This window comes from Sorex araneus, chromosome 4, assembly GCF_027595985.1.
Source record: "Sorex araneus isolate mSorAra2 chromosome 4, mSorAra2.pri, whole genome shotgun sequence".
Taxonomy (NCBI): Eukaryota; Metazoa; Chordata; class Mammalia; order Eulipotyphla; family Soricidae; genus Sorex; species Sorex araneus.
The window spans coordinates 3,876,333-3,898,364 of record NC_073305.1 but is presented as its reverse complement, the minus strand read 5'-3'; the positions used below and the strand labels follow the sequence as shown (position 1 = coordinate 3,898,364).

The following is a 22,032-nucleotide window of genomic DNA, read 5'->3' as shown; positions in this document are numbered from 1 at the left end:
CTTGCTCCGGCAGTGCACGAAATATGGGGGCAAGAAAACGAAGCCTTAAATATCATCAGCTTACAAACAGGAGCCCAAGTTAGATCAATAACAAACTGAGCAGGAGCATCTATTTGTCAGACGGGAGAGATAACGCCGTGGGTAAGGTGCTTTCCTGGCACACAGCCAACCCAGCTTTATCCCTCACACCACACATAGTTCCTAGGGCCACCCAGGAGTGATCCCTGCGCCCCGAGTCAGGGATAAGCATCGAGTGTGGCCCAAAAACCAAAAACAAAATGAGTATCTGCTCATAGTTTCTAGGGCAACCCAATTCCTCGGTATTTAGTGAAAGTCTCCATGCACCTAGCAATGAACATGAGCCTTTTCCACACTCGATAAACATATTTTAACTGGAGTGCTTAGTTTACAGTGCTGATTTGGATAAATTTGTGTGTGTATGACTCTAAATCTCGTGTCAGTAGGAAAAGTTTAGATATTTTGCCAATATCTTCTATCAGATATGAGAAGGCCACAGTCCCATGCTATGAACTTGCCATGGGACCACAGTCCCATGCTATGAGTTTAATTAACTCTAAAACATTAATTAGTCCAGATAAATGGGTCTCAGCATTGGCTACACCTGGGCCTTGGAATTTTAAAAGTATCTATATGCCCAGTTTCTACCCTCAAAAATACTTGCCTTGCACATATCAACACGAACTTTATCCCCAAACAACCCAGGAGCAACTCCCAAACAAAAAGCCACAGGCTCCTGAGTACAGCTGGGTATAGACTAAACCCACCCATCCCCCCCAAAAGTTCTGATTTGTTTGTCCTTAGTTGCACCTGGTTGCCAATATACTTTCAAATTTCCCTGGGTAACTGATTGCAGCAAAAGTGCCAAATTTCCAGTAAAGATCAGAGCTCAGAAAATCTTAGTCCTCCTGGGGCCCATTGCCAGAGTCAGGACTTTTATGAGAAGTTCCCAGGAAGCAGCCCTCAGTCATATGGGTCCTCTGAGCCCACTGAAAAAATAACTACTTTTTTGAACGTGGTAAATGGCAAATAACTCTTGTCAACGTATTTGTCATCCGAAGTCCTGACAAAAAAATGCGTACCGGTTAGCAGACGCTGCATTTACACGTGCCATTAACTCTCTTTTAAATGACACACGCAAAAAAAAAAAAGTCTTATTAGTGATTCATATTTTATGCGTTTGTCAACCTGACTTGTGAAACAAGTGGGTTGTAATTCCAAGTGATGATTATTTCGAAATGGCGGTGACACCTGAGTGCCTCCCGAGCAGTCTGGTTTTTAATACACCCATTTAGCATTTACTCAATCTGCTTGATTCTTCCGGGAATGCCACATCTCCAAAATAGCTTCCAGAATGTGTTAGGAAGATTCGAAATGATATTAAAATAGACTTTCTCACTTCATGGGAAAATTAAGTACTAAAATAGAAAAGGGGAAAGTCGGTTTCACAGAAAAGAGGCTTTGATTAATCAATGAAACTGTGAAAGGGGTTTCCAAATCCCTGGTTTAGTCAGACCAGCATGTTTACAGTCACGTGACGGGCCCCCCACAAGGCCATCCCTCCCCACACTGGAACACGTTCAGCTGTGTTAAGGAGGGGAAGGCCGGCAGACCTCCAATGAGCCCCGCGTTTACATTCCACACGCCCCTGGATATTTCCTACCTCTGGGCCAAATGTTCTATAACCCTGTACCTATGCTGGGGACCACAGGGGCACAAGCGTCACACCTGGTTTACAAGGTGACCCTGGCAAATCTCCAATAAAATTCACCCCCCCCCCCACCGAAGACCTGGTCAGACTCCTGGCAATCCACTATAAGGTCGGCTTGATGTTACTCATATTTGCATATAAAGACACAGTTACATCCTTCACACTTCGCCATGGGGGCCTCCCACGCAATACTTCGGGAGTCCAGAAGTTACTCAGAGTACAGGGTACTTGGTGAGCCTGTGGACAATTCAGTGTCCCGGCCGTGATGCTCCGAGGCCTCCGTGGCTGTGCCCAGGGGTGTCTGGGGAGGGGGGAGTGCATGCCGGGGTCAAAGTGGATCCCTGGATATGCGAAACTTGCAATGATCCAATATCTGGAAGAAATCTCCCTGGACTTAGTTGCTAAAATGCAGGAATCCAAAACCTCATATCTCTTCACAACAGGTCTAACTCTAGTGGGGAACTCCTAACAATAATAGAGAGGTTTTGTTGAAATATTGAATGTAACCAAAGTAAAGAGAAAGTAAAGTGAAATTTATCAGTTACGGGGAAGAGGGGGGGGAGGGAGGGGGAGGGATGTGAGGTGTACTGGGTTTATTTGGTTTTTTTTTTGATGGTGGAATATGGGCACTGGTGAAAGGATGGTTGTTTCAGCATTGTATAACTGAGACTTAAGCCTGAAAGCATTGTAATTTTCCACATGGTGATTCAATAAAATATAATTTTTATTAAAAAAAAAAAACTTGCTGCCCTTGACCATGACCCAGCTCCTTTGCCCTTGGTTTACATTTAGAACTGTAAATATACCGGGGGTGGGGGAACATGCAGGGGAGGGACTAAATGCTAAAGAACACTCGGCTTGCATGGAGAATACGGAGTTTGACATCCGTTTCTGAGTGTGTGTGTGTGAGAGAGAGAGAGGGGGGGGTGGAGAAAAAGAGACAGAGAGAGGAGGGAGCCATCAGGGAAATACATCCAGGGCTGCACTGCATCCCTTCCATGGGGGAGGCCCTGACCGATATCCCACACCACGTGACCTCCTGGCCACTGCTGGACCCTGGCATTCCTGCATACCACCTGGCCTGAGCACCAGGCTGCCAGATTTCGGGCTGAAAACTTTAAGAGTAGCCCTGGGCTCTGTTCTCTGTTCTCTGAACCCTTGCCACCCCCTCCCTGCCGAATAGAATGCATAACAAAGATGAATGCCCCCCACCAGGAGACGCCTGCCCCAAGGGGGCAGTGCCCTGTGTCCTGGGCAGGCCTGGACCTGAGATTTTGCATCACAACAGGCAGTTTTCCTCTGGTTCTTCCCAGAAGGTGAGTCAAGGAAGGGAACTGCATCTCAGGGACGCTGCTGAAGGCCTGCTCCCAGGGTGGTGCGTTAGGAAGCTGGAGCGCGCGCAGTGCCCAGGACTTGGCGTGGGCAGCCACGGCCCACGGCACCGCGCAGAGGGACGCAGGTCAGGAGACCGGGCCCGGGACTTCTCAACTTGGATCTCTTACCCCATGTCTCCTGTTCGGCAAAATCTACAGCGACAAAGTAGTATTTATGTACATGATGAATTATCTGGAAAAGGACCACCCGTGCAGATGTCAGGGTTTGGTGGATTTTATCCAAACGGTTTATTTTGCCTCCTTCACCTCTGCTGGCGAGGACAAGATCCACCACCCACCGCGGGTTGTCCTAGCTTGGAGATGAAGAACTTCCCTTCGTGCTGAATTACACCAAGTGGCCACTTGTTCTGGCATTCTGACCTAGCTCATCAAAAGTTATTAGATACCATGAATATTATATTTTTAAATTTTATTGACTAACTGTGAGATATAGTTACAAGCGTTCATGTCTGAGTTACAATCACACACTGATCAAACACCCATCCCTCCACCAGTGCACATTCCCCACCACCCATATCCCCAGTAAGTGCCCACCTTTCCCACCCTCCCCCTGCCTCCAGGCACAGGAGAGCCTGGCAAGCTCCCAGTGGTGTATTCGATATACCAAAAACAGTAACAAGTCTCACAATGGAGATGTTACTAGTGCCCACTCGAGCAAATCAATGAACAACAGGACGACGGTGCTATTATCTTTTTACACTTATGTCAAAACATTGCATATTTGGGGAACTAGCTAAGAAATGGGCTCTGGTCTTATCATGAAGCTCCAAATAGCATAAAGCACAGACTACATTAAAATATAGACATGCACTTGATTTCACTTGTAGGATTAAATACTTAACATAACCGAGTAGTTTATTTCTGGATTAACCAACTGCTTGAGCCAAAAAAAAAAAAAAAAAAAGAAGGCAGTGGAGAGTATGGCTACATAAACAGTATACCAGCCGCCAGATATCGATCTTTTTGTTTTATTTATTGATCGAGGGATTGTGATTTACAGTAGTGTTAAGATTGATATTGAAGCTGACAAAGCCAGGGCACCAAATGCAGATCTGAAAGCAGCCAAAGATACCAGAGAGGTATTTGGTGTTCACCAGAGCGTACGAATCCAATGCACCAGCCATAGGAAAAGTCACTAACTTTCAACTGTCTACACTGGAAAGGTTCTGAAGAGAAACAAACAAAAAATAGAGAGAGAAAATGCTGATATTTACAAGTACTAATGAGCAAGTCAACCAAAGACAACTACCAGAAGTAACACGTCTGAATGTGTTATTTCATTCCCCACTGGCCAGAGAGAGCTGCGATAATTAGGTGAATTATCAAACTCTCTACATTTTCCTATGACTAAAACTTGGTTAGTATAAATAACTTTTCTGTCTTTGGTCTAGTCTTAAGAGATTTATTTAAGGCAGCCTTTTTTTAAATTGCAATTTTCAATGAACCATATAAATATTGAGGTCATTCTAGAATGCTCTCTAGTAACCTAGTATATTTGTCTGAAAATTCAAAATCCAAGGGGGCAAAAATGAAAGTCCCTAGTCCCCACACATAAGAATACTTACATCTTATATACATCAGCTTACTTTAGCCTTTTTAACAAGGCTTGCAGTATTTTCAAAACCTATTTTGTTTTCTTAACAATCATATTAATGTTATGTATTAAAGAACCATAAAGTTTGGAATTATTAGACCCATTAGGGATGAATGATAAATACATAATAAAAATAAATAAAAGGATAATAAAGGAATCTATTCTTAATCATTTTAACTAAATGAATTAAATCACTCTATCATTTATTTATGTGTATATCTGTATTTATGACCAATAAAGTTATAAAATACTATCAAAAATAATAATTACAATCTTTTTATCATAATCAAAAAGTTTTTTCTTAGATATGCATTAGGAAAAAAATTTCTAAGTGAAAGAAGTTTTCCCCTATGAAGACCAAATACAAAATTATAATAAATGTATGTTTAAAAATCATGTGCCCTTACATAAAAGTATGTTTATATTATAAAAGTGTCTTTATATATTTTTATTTATGTATACTTATATTTATCAATGGATATATATTTATATTTATCAATGAATATATGGTATTCAGCATATGTTTATAGAATATATACTATATTTTACATGTATAAACATGTACATATGTTACATATGTATCATACTGATCAGATCAAATCAGACGAGATAGTGTGTGTTCAGAGTGGCATGGCCATAGACTCTCCTGCCCCCACACCAGGCTGTCTTCACCAGGATCCCTTCAGAGGGGGGCAGTCGAGTTTCCCTCCCCGCCCCCAGCAGAGATCCTACAGCTGAAAACCTCCAGAACCCAGCCACAGCCATGCTCAAGGCCACTCTCCACACACTCAGATGAGCCTCACACATGAAGGAACTGTCAGAGGAACTCAGGTATGCGGGACCCGGGGTTGAGATTTCCAAGCCTGCTCAGATCGGGATTGGGCCTCCTCCCCCCAGATCCCAGTTTTCCAGTAGCTTGGCAGTCACACCCACAAACTGCCCCTGGCGCCATGTAATCTCATCAATAGCCAAGACCCAGAGACTATAAAACCAAACTCCCAGAAGAGAGCGATGCAGAATCTCCCACAGCAGAGCCTGGCAAGCTACCCGTGGCATATTAGATATGCCAAAAACAGTAACAATAATGGGCTTCATTCCCCTGACCCTGAATGCAACAGGGACGAATGGAGATATTACTGATGCCCACTCTAGCAAACCGATGAGCAATGGGACGACAGTGATACAGTGATGTATCATAATATGTCTAAACAAATGTACATATAAATACACAAATAAGCATATCATTGACCTCTTTTTTCTTTCTTTTGTTTTGCCAAACCCAGTTCTGCTCAAAGTTTACTCCTGGCTTTGTGCTCAGAGATCTATCCTGGCCAAACTCAGGGGACCATACGTGGTGCGAGGCATTGAACCCAGGTCAGCCATGTTCAAGACAAGCACCTTACTTGCTGTACTGTCTCTCTGGTCCTGACTTCATTTCTGTCTGTTGGTTTCAAAGAGCAAGTGGTTTTATCATTCCATTGGAATCAGCAAGTCTACTTAGTTCAAAAGTTTGAACCTTTCAAAAAACCAATCAATTAGATGATCTATCTTAAAATATTTATGGTTTTGAAGTAGTATATAGGAAGGAAGGAAGGAAGGAAGGAAGGAAGGAAGGAAGGAAGGAAGGAAGGAAGGAAGGAAGGAAGGAAGGAAGGAAGGAAGGAAGGAAGGAAGAAAGGAAGGAAGGAAAGAAAGAAGGAAGGAAGGAAGGGATGCTTTTTTCCCTTCCTACCAGGCAGCGCATAATATTGAAGAGGTAAGGAAGTGACGTTGCATATTTTAAGACAATATGTGGGAATTGTTCAGGCCCACAAACACATGAACCAAGTATCAATTTTTCAAGCTTCGAATTAGGCTTTTACTTGCTAAAGGCAGAGTCTTTGCCTGCCCTTGAAGACTCCCTACAGCTGGCTTGCTTCTCCCAAGTCCCGCCTCGGCCTCTCTCCCTCGGCCACAGTCTTTGGGCCATCCCCTCCCTGAGACTTTTCTCCTGAGGCCAGTGGATGGTTCCTCCTTCTCACGGAACCCCCAGCATCCTAAGGAGCTGGAATCCTTTCTCCTGAGTTCATGCTCCTGCCTCCCCCACCCCTGCTCTTGCCTTAACAGCATCCTCAGGGTGGGGTGGGCGCTTAAATGCTCCTGTGTATAATCTGTTGGGTTAATTTCTTATTAAGGAGCCATGGTTTACAAAGTTATTCATGATCGACTTCCAAGCATACTATGTCCCAGCACCAATGTCACCACCAGTGTCAACTCCCCTTCCCCAGGTTCCCTCCACCGGGCCTGCCTCCTTGGCACGCACACTCTGATGCTTCACGGCTGTCTTTGGATCTCTCGCTTTCAGTCTTGCTGGCTGTGTTTAGATTTGTCAAGTACCCTTTCTCAAGAGCACCGAGGCTCCCAAGGCCCCTGGCTCCTGCCCTTGTTACCAGATGTCCCCTCTTAATAACCACTCCCGGGCTGGAGCAATAGCACAGCGGGTAGGGCGTTTGCCTTGCACGCTGCTGACCCAGGTTCAATTCCCACATCCCATATGGTCCCCTGAGCACCGCCAGGGGTAATTCCTGAGTGCAAAGCCAGGAGTAACCTCTGAGCATCGCCAGGTGTGACCCCAAATAATAATAATAATAATATAATACTCACCCCCACCCAAACTCTTATCACTCTTCCTCAGGTCCCCTGTTCTCAGTTTGCAAATTCCATAACTGCTTCTGCCTGCTTCACCTGGGTATCCTTTGAAAAGTTGATCTTTGTCTAATTCCCGTGATCTGAAATGGCCATTCTTGGTTATTTTTGACTCTGCTAAGAGCAAGGGTCATGTTTATCTACATGAGGCATATGATAAAAGGCTTTGTTAAAATGGGATTCATTTTGTTTTTTAACAAATTAAAGTTTAACAATTAATGAAGGGATGGTTGCTTTGGGTTGAATGCAATATTGATCACCGAAGCCCCTCAGGATGGGGGTTATAAACAGAATTTAAAAGCCTGCACAATGAAATACTATTATTGGAAAGTGCTGAAGGACTTTCTGTGGCTTTTCCTGGAATATAATGTGGCACCAGATTTTATAGATGCAAGCAAGAAATGTAACACAAGACGGAAATGCAGTTCCTAGTCTCCTAAGCTCACTCAGGACTGAGTAATGCAAATGGCCAGCAGTTCGGAACACAAGTGACAATGAAAACAGAAAATTATTCAAGGGAAAGTAGCCCAAGGCTTCTTCCAGTCTTACAAACTCAGAAATATGAGAGTGTGACAACACTATTGAGTAACAATAATCAAAATTAAATTGTTACAGTTCCCAAAACTGAGAGAAAACAATGGCTGAATCAATAAAGAACCAGCTCATTAATTTATTAGTGTGGGGGAAAAGCTAATCCTCAGAATGAAAATGAAATCTACTCCATACCGTATAGCATAATAACGACGTATAATGTAGTTATTAAATATCCTTAGCCTACATAGTAATTATGTGATTTTATAGTCTGCTTACTAAACACACTTAATAGGGCCAAAATTAATGACTGCCTCTCTCACGCCTGATTTATGAAGCTGGAGTAAGGCTGTATTTACTCTTTAAAGAACTATCTATTTTTCCTTTTCATTTCAGACGTATGGCTAGGCCTTCCATTTCAGAGCAGAGTAAGTGCCTGTGGCTAAATTATACCCCAACTAATTTAAACCTGTCTGCGCCATGCGAATATGTGTGGAGGTATGACATAATAAACTTCAGCATTTTTTCCCCTCCGCGCACTTGGTTAACATAACCTACAAGAAATAAAACGAAAGAATCCTCTCTGGCTGCTGTGGGTTTCCCTGTCAGTTCTTGATGGGGGGGGGGGGGGAGGGGGTGTGCAGGGGCGAGGCTGCCAATCAAGGCAGGAAAGAGTTTCCAGAGTCGATGGGAAACAGAGGTGCTGCCCCAACCTCAGCAAAATGGCTTGACCTTGTCTTTGTGCCAACAGAACTCTGTGTAAATGTCAAAGTCTGTGAAACACTTCTGGATGGAGTTTCCATTTGTATCAATATTTTCCCAAATTGCAGCTGAGAGCCCGTTACAATCTAGGACCTAAATGAATGTCTGGTTAGATAGAGAAAGACAAGGAAAGAGCTTTGGGGGCAACAAAATCCCAAGAATTTGGTGCCCCAGAGACAAAATCCGGATGTTTAACCGCTGTCTTCCTGGTTCTGTTTCTCTAATAGAATCAGGAAAGGTATGCCCAAGTTCTGAACTAAGAAGAAGAAGAAAAGATGTCATAGAAACACCAATCAGAAAAATAAAATCAACTTGGAGCCAGATTAATCAGAGACAAATCAGACTACCAGGCTAGAGGTTTTGCTGGTCATAGAGAACATTTCATCATTTCTGTTTCACCGTATCACTGCCATTCCATTATTCATTGATTTACTCAAGCGGGCGCCAGTAATGTCTCCATTCGTCCCAGCCCTGAAATTTTAGCAGCCTCTCCTTACTTGTTTTTCCCAGCAATTGGAGGCTCTTTTCAGGGTCAGGCGAATGAGACCTGTTATTGTTACTGTATTTGGCATGTCGAATACGCCACGGTGAGCTGGCCATTTACAAAGGTCAGTTCATCAGAAGGTATAGCAATTCCAAATATGCATGCACCCAACAACACAACTTCAACATGAGATAAAACATACAAAACTTGTAGAAAAAGAAACTGCTACCCACATTTAAAAGAGTAATAAGATCAAGGAGGAAAAGGGTACAAAACTGAATAAATGACAAATCTTAGAACAGGTACCAAGCTGAGGAAACACCCAGGTACTTCAGTCTTTAGGCTGACAACTCTGGGGCCTTCTGAAAGGGGACAGGGGCAGGCAGCTTCCCCCCACCCCGCAGTGCCTGAGTCCCAGCAGTCACACCTGCACCCACATCCTCCAACGTATAAACATCCCAGCTTCACAACTAATCTCAAGAGATGCCAAGCCTTTCCAGTCCTACCGTTCCTGGAGGGCAAGGCCATGTAGGACACCCCAAATTCCACAATCCTGACAGCCCGTAAGAGCACAGCAAATTTGATGGGAAAAGTTGCAGAGACGCCCACTCAGCTCAATAAGCAAAATAATGACATGGAAGGCTCAAGTAGCAACAAACAGCTCCATGGGTCCTCGACGCCTTTGTAACACCACTGTGAGATATTAACTGTTTATAAAACTCCTTTTACGGAACTACTTTCTGGCAGTGCCATTTACCATTTTGTTATATCAAGAAACATAAAATAAGTTATTTTGTGACTGCTAAGGGGTCAAGGGTGGAAAACTAGTGGAAAATGGTAGAGGAAGGTCACATTGGTGGTGGAATTGGTGTTGAAATATTGAATGCCCTGAAAAACTGTATTATGAACAACTTTCTAAACAATGGGGTTTAAATTAAGTTAGAAAGGAAAAAAACTTAAAAAACGTATATAGAGAAAAATTATTAAAATCCTAAAAATAATTGAAATTACTAAAAATATAGAAAATAATTGGAGTCAGAGGGATAGTGTAGCATGGAGGGTACTTGCCTTGTACATGTGAACGCAGGTTTGCCCTCTGACACCACATTTAGTCCACTAAGCCCTGCCAGGAGTTATTTCTGAGCACAGAGATAGGATTAAGCCCTGAGACCTGCTGGGTGTGCCCCCACAAATAAACAAATCTTTATATTATGATGCTGATATATTGATATCATAATCAAATGATATTAAATAACCTATTACCAAAAATCTTATAAAGCACTGGGGGGAAAATACAATAAAAATTAGAATTTATCTTTACTTTATTTATTTGGATACAAACACCAAAGAAAACATTGTCCGAGTCTAATAATAATAGTTTATAAAAATCATTATTTTTTTCAGACCATCAGAGAACCAAGACCATAAGCTAAACCAGGAAAACAAACTCTCAAGAGTTACAAGCACAAATAAGAAGAGATAAGACAACTGCTTTTGTGCCTAGTACAACATGGGATAAGGCATTTACACAAAACAGGAACAAGAAAACAAAGGTAAATGTAATGAGGGTAAGAAGTGCTCTATTTAAAATGTCATAGTGTCCATAAAACACTACGATGAATAAATCTAGCAAAAACATTTCCCTGTTATCTTTCTGAAAATCACATATATATGAAAGAAAAATTTAAATTCCTACACCCAGTTTATGTGATGATGACCAAATATTTTTCGTATATTTTTGCTTAAAATTGATCCATGTGCTCAGTATAATCCCAATACAAAATCCTACCTGTTTACCTTTAAAAAATGGTAAAATGATATCAAGGAGGAATCTCAATGAGGAAAGTATCAAACCATGCGTTTAATCCCTGTCAACCTGCTTCGCACATAATAACACACACATACACACACACAAACACACAAACACACATGATATTACAGTGTGCACTGGACCTAACTTCATTAGTTATTTAAATTTGTTAAAAGAACAAAGATGGCAACTCTCTGCCCAGATGAGGGATCCGGAGCAGCTGCGCACGAAAACGGCCCCTCTGCTCCTTCAAGACTATGATCCGGGAGGTCTACTAACTCATTTGGGCACCCAGCGGCTTCTTATAGAAATGCATCTAGACTGTGAACTGAGCTACAACCCCATGCCGCCTGGGGAGGGGGAAGGATTTTCTCTCTCAACCCTCTCTCTCTACGCAGGAGATGGAAGTGGCAGCAGTGGCAGCAGCAGCACCGACATGACATCCACCATCTCCTAGAACTCACAACCCAGAGGATGAGTTTTCAGTGACGTGGCTCGCAGGAGATCATGGGATGGGGGTGTTAACTGGCATGCTCTCCTCCCAGATGAGATCCGGAGCAGCCGCGCATGAAAACGGCCCCTCTGCTCCTTAAAGACTACGATCCAGGAGGTCTACTAACCCATTTTGTCACCCAGCGGCTTCTTATAGAAATGCATCTAGACTGTGAACTGAGCTAAAATAACAGAAATCCAAAACTCATATAATCTTCATTCTCAGCAATGGGAAACAAATTATCAAATGATGCCTTTTCAGCAGGTTCGATTGTTGGGGGGAAATTCCAAATAATAATAGTGAGTTCTCTGTTGAAATATTGAAATTATTCAAAGTATAGAGAGAATAAAGTGAAGATCATTAGCCACTCAGGTGGGGGGGGTGTGGGAGGGGGGTATATTGGGGTTCTTGGTGGTGGAACATGTGCACTGGTGAAGGGATGGGGGTTTGATCATTATATGACTGAGACTTAAACCTGAAAGCGTTGTAACTTTTTTCATAGTGATTCAATAAAATAAAAATTAAAAAAAAGAACAAATGTGGGGGATTTGGTGTGATTTCAGACATGTACATTGAAACTACAGTAACCCAAAACAATTCAGTGGTGTTGAAAGTACAAGTATAGATTAATGAGTATGAGAATAAGCCCAGAAATAGATCTGCACATGTGTCAATTGATTTTTGACAAATGTGTCAAAGCAACTCATTAGATAAATGAAAAGCTTTGTAATGAATTATACTGGATCAACCTAATAGACCCATATAAAAAATTAAAGTAGATCTTTGGCTCATGCCATATAAACTTTAACTTAAAATAAATCTGTCTTAAATATAAATACAGAACTATAAAACTTCTATAGTAAACCACAAAATAAACTCTCTTCAGATTTAGAATTTGCAAAATTTTGATATATAAACCTAAAAATTAAGAAAACAAAAGGTGAGAAATTTAACTTCATCAATAGATAAATGTTGGGGTCAAACAAGTAGTTCAGCGATTAAGATGTTTGACTTGCACACAACTAACTCTGGTTCAATCCCAGATCCACATGTTTCCACAGACACAGCAAGGAGTGTTCTCTGAACACGGAGGAAGGAGTAAACCCTGAACATCCTCAGGTATATCCCCAAAGCCTAAAAATTAGATTTCTAAAAGATTAGATTTCTAAAAAATTAGGTTTCTAAAAGAGAAATCTAAATGTTCTTCAACAGAACGCTCTGACAGACCAAAGGACAAGTCACAAATTGCAAGAAAATTTACTGCATGTAGACAACTAAAGGTGCAATACCATGAATAGAGAAAACTCTCAAAACTTAAAAATAAAAAAAACAATCAAATAAATTTCTATAAAAGGCAAATCCACTTCATTGAAGAGAGAGGCAAGACAGACAAAGGACAGGACAGAGTGAATAGGAGAGATATTTGTAGGGAGCCAGAAGCCTGGCTCTTATCTCCTAGTCAGACAGTCTGGCTCTCTGATTCTAACAGAGGCTTGTAGCAAGGTTGCCACTATGGTCACCATTTGTTTCTCAATAGCCTATGCCTGTAACAAAAGGACATGTCAATCTGCATTTGCATGTGGGTCCAGACACCATTTCCCCCCAGCAGAAAAGTATACATAGTAGCTGCTAGTAGAATAAACTCTCTTTCTCCTTGCTGCTTTCTGGCTCTGCGTCTGCATCTGTTCATTCGGCTGCGTCCCCTTCTCAGTCCCACAAAGAGTCCTCCCTGCTGGACAGGATGGGACCCCACAGATATTTATAGTTTATTAATATATTGATGCAAGAACATGAAACAATGCTACCTCATCCATCTTTGGGGAAATACATGAAACTAGAAATGATGCGTGGAACACATTCATTAAATGACCTGAAATTTAGAAGTTTTACCTGTGAAAGACCGTTGTAGATACATGACAACTTGAACTCACATATGCTGCTAGTAGAAAAGTCAAAAATGTAGCTACCATCTTGGAAAGGACGTTGGCATTTTGTTCAAAAGAAAATGACCAACAATCCTAGAGACTTGCCCTCCTACTCCTAAGCATTGAATAACAGAGATGGCTTTGTCCAAAGACTTACACACAAATAGTCACAGATGCTTGATTCCTAAAATCAAAAAGCTGGAGAAAAAAAAAGTAAATAGTCATCAAAATAATGAATCATTCTACCTGGAAATAACAGATAAATCACAAAATGTTAAGCAGCATGAGAGGAAAATAGGACCAAGAACCCTGGAACCCTCTAAATGAGTCCAAACCCTGGACCCTGGAATGTGACTCTGTAGTGAAGCATCCAAGTTTCGCACACCTGAGGCTGCAGGCTCCGTCTCAGGACCACTCCCACTCAGAAAGTGCCCCGTCACTGCCCGTGTGAGCTCTGGGCTCACAGTAAATGTAACTCTAGGCCACGACCACCAAGTGTGGGCAAACACTACAAGGAGCAGCGTCTGGAGCCCACTCCCCAACCGTAAAGGTAAGGGGAGAGGGGGAAATAAAAACAAAAAGTGAGTAGATAGTATATGACTCTACAGAACATTCTGGAAAAGCTAAACAAAATTGCGGTAACCAGAAACAGGTTATTGGAGAACAGATTGTAAGGAAGATGGATTACAAAGGGGAAACAGAAATTCATCCTATGGTACACTTTAAACCCTTGCAGTTAATTTTATATTAAGAAATTCCACCAGGCACTGGAGAGATAGCATAGTGAGTAGGGCATTTGCCTTGCATGCAGCCGACCCGGATTCGATTCCCAGCATCCCATATGGTCCACCTGAGCACCGCCAGAAGTAATTCCTCAGTGCATTATCCAGGAGGAACCCCTGAGCATTGCTGGGTGTGACCCAAAAGCAAAAAGGAAAATGGAAAAAGAAAAAAGAAATTCCACCAAAACAGTTTTGAGTTTTAAAATAAATGAATGTGACACATTTTGCATGCAATTAAAATCTCCTTAGAGCCAAGTAGGTAAGGAAGGAAAAACCAGTCCAGAAACAGACACCTACAAAATCCCAAAGCTAATACCCCGTTCAAACGTAAGTGCAAAGATACTCACTTGATGATCTAAATAAGACAAGAATATCCACTAAAATCATTTCTATTATGATTATGCAGATGTTTTTAACCAGTATAATGAGAAAATGAAATAATAATTAAGATTGGGAAAAAGGACCAAAGAAGTGGCCAACCCAGGTTCTGTTCCCACCACCACACAGGGGCCCCCAGACCCACCAGGAGTGATTCCTGATTACAGACCCAGGAGTGAGCTCTGAGCTCCACTGGGCGTGGCCCAAAAGCAAAAGATTGGAAAGGAAGATTGAAATTCAGCTTCTGAGAGGGTTGGAGTTCTTCCTGGCCTTCTCATTCACCAACTGCACGCCTCAAACAAGAGGACCACACCCCTTAGTGTCTAGCACTGCTTTGAAGGTCCTGTTACTCACAGCCCAACTGTAAGAGTTATATGGCACTTTCTAAAAATACAGGCTCTCACAACGAAAAGAGGATTCTCTAAAATTAGATTTTAATTTTAGGCACATGAAGATTCTGGCTTTGAAACTTGTCATCAGCCCTGCGCTTTTAGACATTTATTGTAATGAGGGAATAGTAATTGTCGTGTAGTTGTTGTAATAAATGATACAAGGCAAAGCTGGAATAATGTGCAAACTCAGAAAATATGAATTCTTATTTCAGAAGACAAATGGACAGGGGTGATTGAAGTTCTGGATCTGAGTTCATCTCACGTGTACTGGTAAATAAAATCAAAAGCTACGGTTTTGAAAAGCTACCTTGCATAATCCAAACCCAAATCACAAATGCAAACTTAGAAATGAGTCTCATAATTCATGAAGGAAATTAGTCTAATTTGCAAGTCTCTCCCAAATGATATATTGTATACACCTTTGCTTCCATCTCGTTGAGCAAAACTAGCTGCGTGATTGCATCAGCAGAAAGGGTGCCTGGGAAAGGCAGCATGTCCAGTGATCAAAATCTCATTAAGAAGAAGAAGGCCAAAGAGATAGCACAGTGGGCAGGGCACTTGCCTTGCACGTGGCCACCCTGAGTTTGATCTCCAGAACCCCGTGAATACTGCTGGTATACTACCTTAAAAAATAAGAACGGAAAGGAGAGGGGGAGGAGAAGAAAGAGGGGACAGAAAAGGGGGAAGAGGACTAGGAAGGGAGTCATGAAGGGGGTAAGAGGATGGGAAAGGGAGGGATGAAGAGGGGAGGGAAGTAAAAGGGGAGGAAGTGAGCAAGGAGAGGGATGGTGAGGGGAGAGATGGAGAGGTGAGGAGAGGAGAGGAGAGGAGAGGAGAGGAGAGGAGAGGAGAGGAGAGGAGAGGAGAGGAGAGGAGAGGAGAGGAGAGGGGAGGGGAGGGGAGGGGAGGGGAGGGGAGGGGAGGATAGAAGAGGGGAAGGGAGGGGAGGGGAGGGAAGGGGAGGAGAGGAGAGGGGAGGGGAGGAGAGAAGAGGGGAGGGGAGGGGAGGAGAGGGGAGAATGCCAGTGTCTCAGTTAGATGTCAGGCCCTAAAGTCTGTGGACTCGGGTACCTATCTTAGTTCAAAGCTACTTTCTCAGTGATCTGGAATGGGGTGTGTTTGATAATGGCACAGATTTTGTAGTTATCCCTGTGAAACGATAAATTCTGAATTTAAGCAGTTGTATTTGAACAAAAAACAAAAGCACAGGGATTGGAAAGAAATAGAAGATAAAGAACTTGCATTGTGGTTATTCTCTCCTGCAATGGGGTCACTTGAAGTTTCATATTCACAAAAATATGCAACTTAGTATATAATTTTCATGAATTTCTGACAAACATCCTTTGTGTCATTTTATTTTTTTATTATTTTTTGTCATCATAAAATTACAATGCTATTCATGATTACGCTTTGGGAATACAGTTTTCCAACACTGACCATACAATTTTCAAACACTAATCCTTTCCCCAGTGTCTACCTCGCTTCACCAGTGCCCAGTGCCGCACTACCCACTTGGCTCCTTCCCACCAGCCTGCTTCTATCACACACACACACACACACACACACATATACACTTACATATGTATAGGTATATTCATAGGTATGTGTGTATATATGTATATACGTATATGCATAGGTATGTGTATATGTGTATATATGGATATAAGCATAGGTATGTGTGTATATGTGTATATACATATATGCATAGGTATGTGTATATGTGTATATATGGATATAAGCATAGGTATGTGTGTATATGTGTATATACGGATATATGCATAGGTATGTGTGTATATGTGTATCTCTCTGTATGTTTTGCTCTGTGGCGTCCAGCACTGTTGCTCTCAGATTTCACACCACAACACTTTACCAGCTTTCAGCTCCATCCCTTCCAGTTTAATGCTTCCTTCCGCGAGATGTTGCCCCTGCTCTGTCCTGTCCCCCAGGCCCTCAAATGGCATGTTTCCTAAGAAGACCAGTTTTCACGTTCTTTGCTTCCACTGTCTTTTCTGTATTTGCCAAGTCAAATATGAATAGGGGATGATCCATCTTCTAACCGGAAATTCATGATGCCCATTTGCATTAAGGATCTGAGGAGACTTATAATAAGTAAACATACTCTGCATTGGACTGGAGCGAGAGCACAGCAGGTAGAGCTCTTGCCTTCCACGCAGCCGACTTAGATTCGATTCCTCCATCCCTCTCAGAGTGCCCGGCAAGCTACCAGGAGTATCCCACCCGCACGGCAGAGCCTGGCAAGCTACCCGTGGCGTATTTGATATGCCAAAAACAGTAACAACAAGTCTCACAATGGAGACATTACTGGTGCCTGCTCGAGCAAATAGATGAACAACGGGACGACGGTGCTACAGTGCTATGTTTCTTTATATCCACATCGGAGAGAGGTCACTCTGTGTTGCTTTCTCTCTCCCTAACTAATGTTACTCAGCATAATATTCTCCAGGTCCCTCCAGGTAGCAGCAAATTTTATGATTTGTAATTTCTTATGACTATGTAATATTCTGTTTATGTGCCATAGTCCCTTTGTCCCCAGTCATCTATTCCTGGACACGGGTTGTTTTTAGATTTTGGCTACAGTGGATGGTGCTGCAAGGACCAGAAGGGTGCAAATGTCTTTTCTCCATTTTGTTTTAGGGACCTTGGGGTATATTCCAAGAAGTGGAGTTGCTAGGTCAAATGGAAGTCAATTTCTAGATTTAAAAAATGTTTATATTGTTTTCCAGAAAGGCTAGAGCAGTTGGTATTCCCACCAGCAGTAAATGAAAGTCCCTTTCTCCCCATATACGCACCAGCACTGGTTATTCTTGTTCTTTCTGGTGTGTTTCAATCTCTGTGGTATATCTCATTATTGTTCTGTTTTGCATATCCTTGATGGCAAGGGTGCACACCATCTGCACATGTGCCTTTTGTTTATTCTTATTTCTTCTTTGAGAAAGTTTCTGTTCATATCTTCTCCCAACTTTTGATGGGGTTGGATTTTTTTTCTTGTAGAGTTCTACCAGTTACACGCATACACATACACATGCATGTATCTATCTACCTATCTATCTATCTATCTATCTATTTGATATTAACCCCTTATCATATGAGTTTTGGGTAAATAATTTCTCCCATGCTGTGTCTGTATTTGTTTCCTGGAAATTTTCTTAGAGGTGCAGAAGCTTCTTGATTTAATATTGTCTCTTTTGTTTATCTTTGCTTCCACTTGCTTTGTCACTGGTGTTCCATTCTTGAAAATGCCTTTGGCTTCAGTGAGATGTCATAGAGAGTTCTGCCTAAATTTTCCCTCTATGAACCTTATGGATCCAGGTCTGATATCAAGCTCTTTAATCCAACTTGATTTGACTTTTGCGCATGCCATTAGAAAGAACTGTGTTCTTTTGATTTTTATATTTTGCATGTACCTGACCAATTTTCCCAGAAACACTTGTTGAAGAAAGCAGCATTTTGAAGTTTTCTTTACATGGGTCTTTCATTTATTTAGTTAAGCTGATTCCAAGGTATCTGATTCTTTTTAATTGGATCACTGTGAGGCAGGTCATTGGCTGTTCATGATCTACCTGTCCATTATAGGGTTTCAGTCACACCATGTTCCAACACCCATCCTTCTACCCGTGTACATTTCCGATCACCAATGATCCCAGTTTCCCTCCCCCCACCTCCCACCCCTTGCCAGGCATCTTTCTTCTTTCTCTCTATCTTTTTTGTGCAGCATGGTTTGCAATACAGGTACTAAGAGAAACTCATGCTTGTTCAGTGTTCAGTACTTTTATCAGGAAGGTAGAGCTGGAGTAGCCTTTTTTAACTGGCGATAGCTTTGAGGTGTGGACACGGCTGCCTGGGCTTCTGGAACTACAGGGAAGAGGGATATGATAGCCCATCCTGACCCCAGAGAAACCAGGAGATTTCAGCGGCAGAATCCACATACCCAAATTTTTAGCAGATTAATATCTCTATGAGATCTGTCCTGGGATGCTGGAGTCCATACAGGAGCACGGCAACAATTTTGGATTGTGGGTACAAGTGGCTGCTGGGGGTTCTCATTGGAGAGGCACTGGGCTAATCTGGCCCCCTCTACTGGACCCCAGGGTTGTTCAGCCATTGCAGGTCTGAGACTTACTGTGGCTTTGGTCTCTCTCGAGATTTATGGGTCTCTTAAGCAAAGCCATTAGAAGAGCTTACCTGGTGGTTGGTTCGTGGGGGGTGACGTCTGGGGCTTCTAGGAGTATAGGGAAGTGATTGGAGGGGGGAGTATAGTCCATCTTGACTCTGAGAAAGCCTGGCTCTCTTTGGACCAGCACTGGGCTAACTCCCCCCCCCCCCCGCTCCAATGTACCCCAGGTTATCTAGTCATGAAACGGGTCTGAGACTTACTGCAGTTTTGATGTCTTACAAGATTTCTTTCTCCGGAGCAAGGCTGATAAATGAGCTGGGAAGGGAAGGTGGGTATTGGCTACTCCCCCAAACCTGACCTTTGGCAGTTTAATTTCTCAGAAAACTTGGTCCGGAGTTGTTGGAGTCCAGCCAAAGCATAGCGGTGATGTGGAGGTGTCAGGAAGGCCAAGGGCACCATCAGGGTGCGGATGCCCTCGCCCTGGGGTCCGCGTTGACCTGCCAGTGGCACTGTGCCGGAGCAGCAGCCGTGTCTCGGGTGCTCTGGGTGGGCCCCAGCCTCCAGTCCAGCAGAACCTGATGCTGCCCTCATCCTACATCTGCACAGTTGGCGCTCAGGGAGTTTTTTGTCCATAATATGCTGTGGGCAGCACTGGCATTGCAGGGGGGGCGGGTCTGGGAAAGAGATGGCAGCAGGGACGCCCTGCTGGCAGCGAGTGGCGCAAGCCGGCGTCCCCTGGTGGGAACCGGGGCGCGCCCCTCAATTCTGGGATCCACGCTCAGCGAAAGTGCCAAGTAGGGACCAAAGTGCCCGATGTATTCATGCTAAACTTCTGCCACCGCAGCAGCCCACGGCCCAGAGTACCAACAGCCAGGGTAGCTCCATCACCTCAGAACCAGCAGGTGGCACCGCCGTCATCACCCAGGGCCACTCCGCCACAAGTCACTAAAGCCACTCTTTCTGTGGGAAATATTTCAAGGGCACTTAGAGTCATTCATGCGGAAATTGTATGACCCTGTTGGTCCTGCTGCTCAGAGCACTGAGAGCTGCCACCACTCTGCCAGCTCTGCCCCCCGCCACCACACCAACACCATCTTCCTATCGAGCCCCCCAAGGTGTTTGATTTTAATACGAATAATACACAGTTGTTATTTCCAGGAGCTTCATTGGGAGAGTCTTCAGGGTTCTCTAAACATGGTATGTCATATGCAAATGGTGAGAGCTTGACTTCTTCCTTCCCTATCTGGATGCCCTTGATATCTTTCTCCTGCCTAATTGCTATGGCGAGCACTTCCAGTACCATATTGAATATGAGTGGCAAGAACGAGCAACCTTTTCTTGGACCTGATCTTAGAGGTAAGGCTAAAAATATCTTTATACAGAAGACTTTTCTGTTGGCGTACCTGTGCTTTAGACAAAAATCAGTTTTTCATATAAAAATTCATTGAAAATTGATATTTTATAAGCCATGGTGAAAGAGAAGTCAACAAATTTGACTCCACTGTCTATTGAACATATATCTGAGACCTATCTTGATAACGTCACTGAGGAAAGTTCTTTCAAAACTGAAATTTATTTTTATTCATGGGTAAGCCGTATGATATATATAAAAATATATCAAAGTAATTAAAGGATAAGTTCTTTTCAATTTGGTGGTGGGAAGGTACAATGGTGGTTGGATTGGTGTTGGAATATTGAATGTAATAAATCATCATGAAAAACTTTATAAAGAAATGATGAGTTAAGTTTTGAAGTCATTAAAGCATACCACTGATAAAGATAGAAAGGTGGTCACTATTTAGATAGGTACAATCACTCATTAATATGAAAACGTTGGCTATTCTTTTCCTTCCTCGGAGAAGTAAAAATATTAGAAGGGGAAATGAGTTCTCAGTTTAATCCCAGTTTTATCATTGAGTATGTAATCTCTGAGAATCCACTTAATCTGGTTGATCCTTTATTTATTCATAATAAAAATTAATATAATTCCACTTACTAAACAGGGTGTTATAAAATGTAACTAATTAATGCTATCAGTATTCACCGAGATCCTTAGAGGAATTGTAGAAAGAACAAAGTATTAGCTTCATTTCCGTCTATCCCAGTCTCTTGAGTTTCTGTACAAAGTTTATTTCAATACGCTCTCTGAGAAATTCAAAATGTGGAAGAAGGATTCATCCTGCAACTTGCTGCTGTCAGATGTTCCTCTATGCAAGTCTGCCCATCTCTGCTGTAAAATAGCACGGCTCGGCTCACAGATCACCTGCCCTCCCAGGACGGTGGGAAGCAATAATAACACCAAAAACAAAGAAGGGATCCAGGGCCGTGCTCCGGACTCCGAGTGGAAAGAACGAGCTTTACACAGAGGTCGGGGACTTTGTTTTGCTTTGTCTTTTCTCTGAGCTTGTCTCCAATGTGCAACGCTGTGTAATCACCAAGCAAGTAGGAATTCCACGGCTCTCTCTCGCCGCCGCCTGTGTTCAGTGGTCTCGGGCCGCTTCCCCACCCGGGACAGCTGATGCCATGGGCAGGAGAAGGAGGAAACGAGGGCCAGGCTGGTTGGTGGTCAATAGCCGTTTATTCCATTCTCCCCACGCGCCTGTTCCAGTCTCACGAGGCCCCTCTTTCCCGTTTCCTCTGTCTCCCTTACTCATCTCTCCACGCTACTGCCTTGGTCTCTCTCTCGTCTCAGTTCCAACTCCCCGCATTGGGGTAGCAACCACACATCCAGGTCTGGGGACACAGTCAACATATCAAAGCCCTTCCTCGTCGTCTGCGGCCAGGGGATCAGACTCAAGGACAAGATGCCACTTAGGGTTTTTCTCCTTTCCTTCGTCCAATAACTTAATTATCATCTTAATTAACATCTTAATTCTACTTCTTAATATTAGTTATTTTGTATGGACACAGTAAGAGATACATTAAGCTTGTAGGGTGG

General features: G+C 42.8%; 1 pseudogene; it reads right to left on the bottom strand.

Annotated features, from left to right (window-relative positions):
- Positions 1-19,685, bottom strand: part of LOC101542872 (spliceosome-associated protein CWC27 homolog) — a 120,617-nt pseudogene extending 100,932 nt beyond the window's left edge.
- Between the last annotated feature and the right edge of the window lie 2,347 nt (positions 19,686-22,032).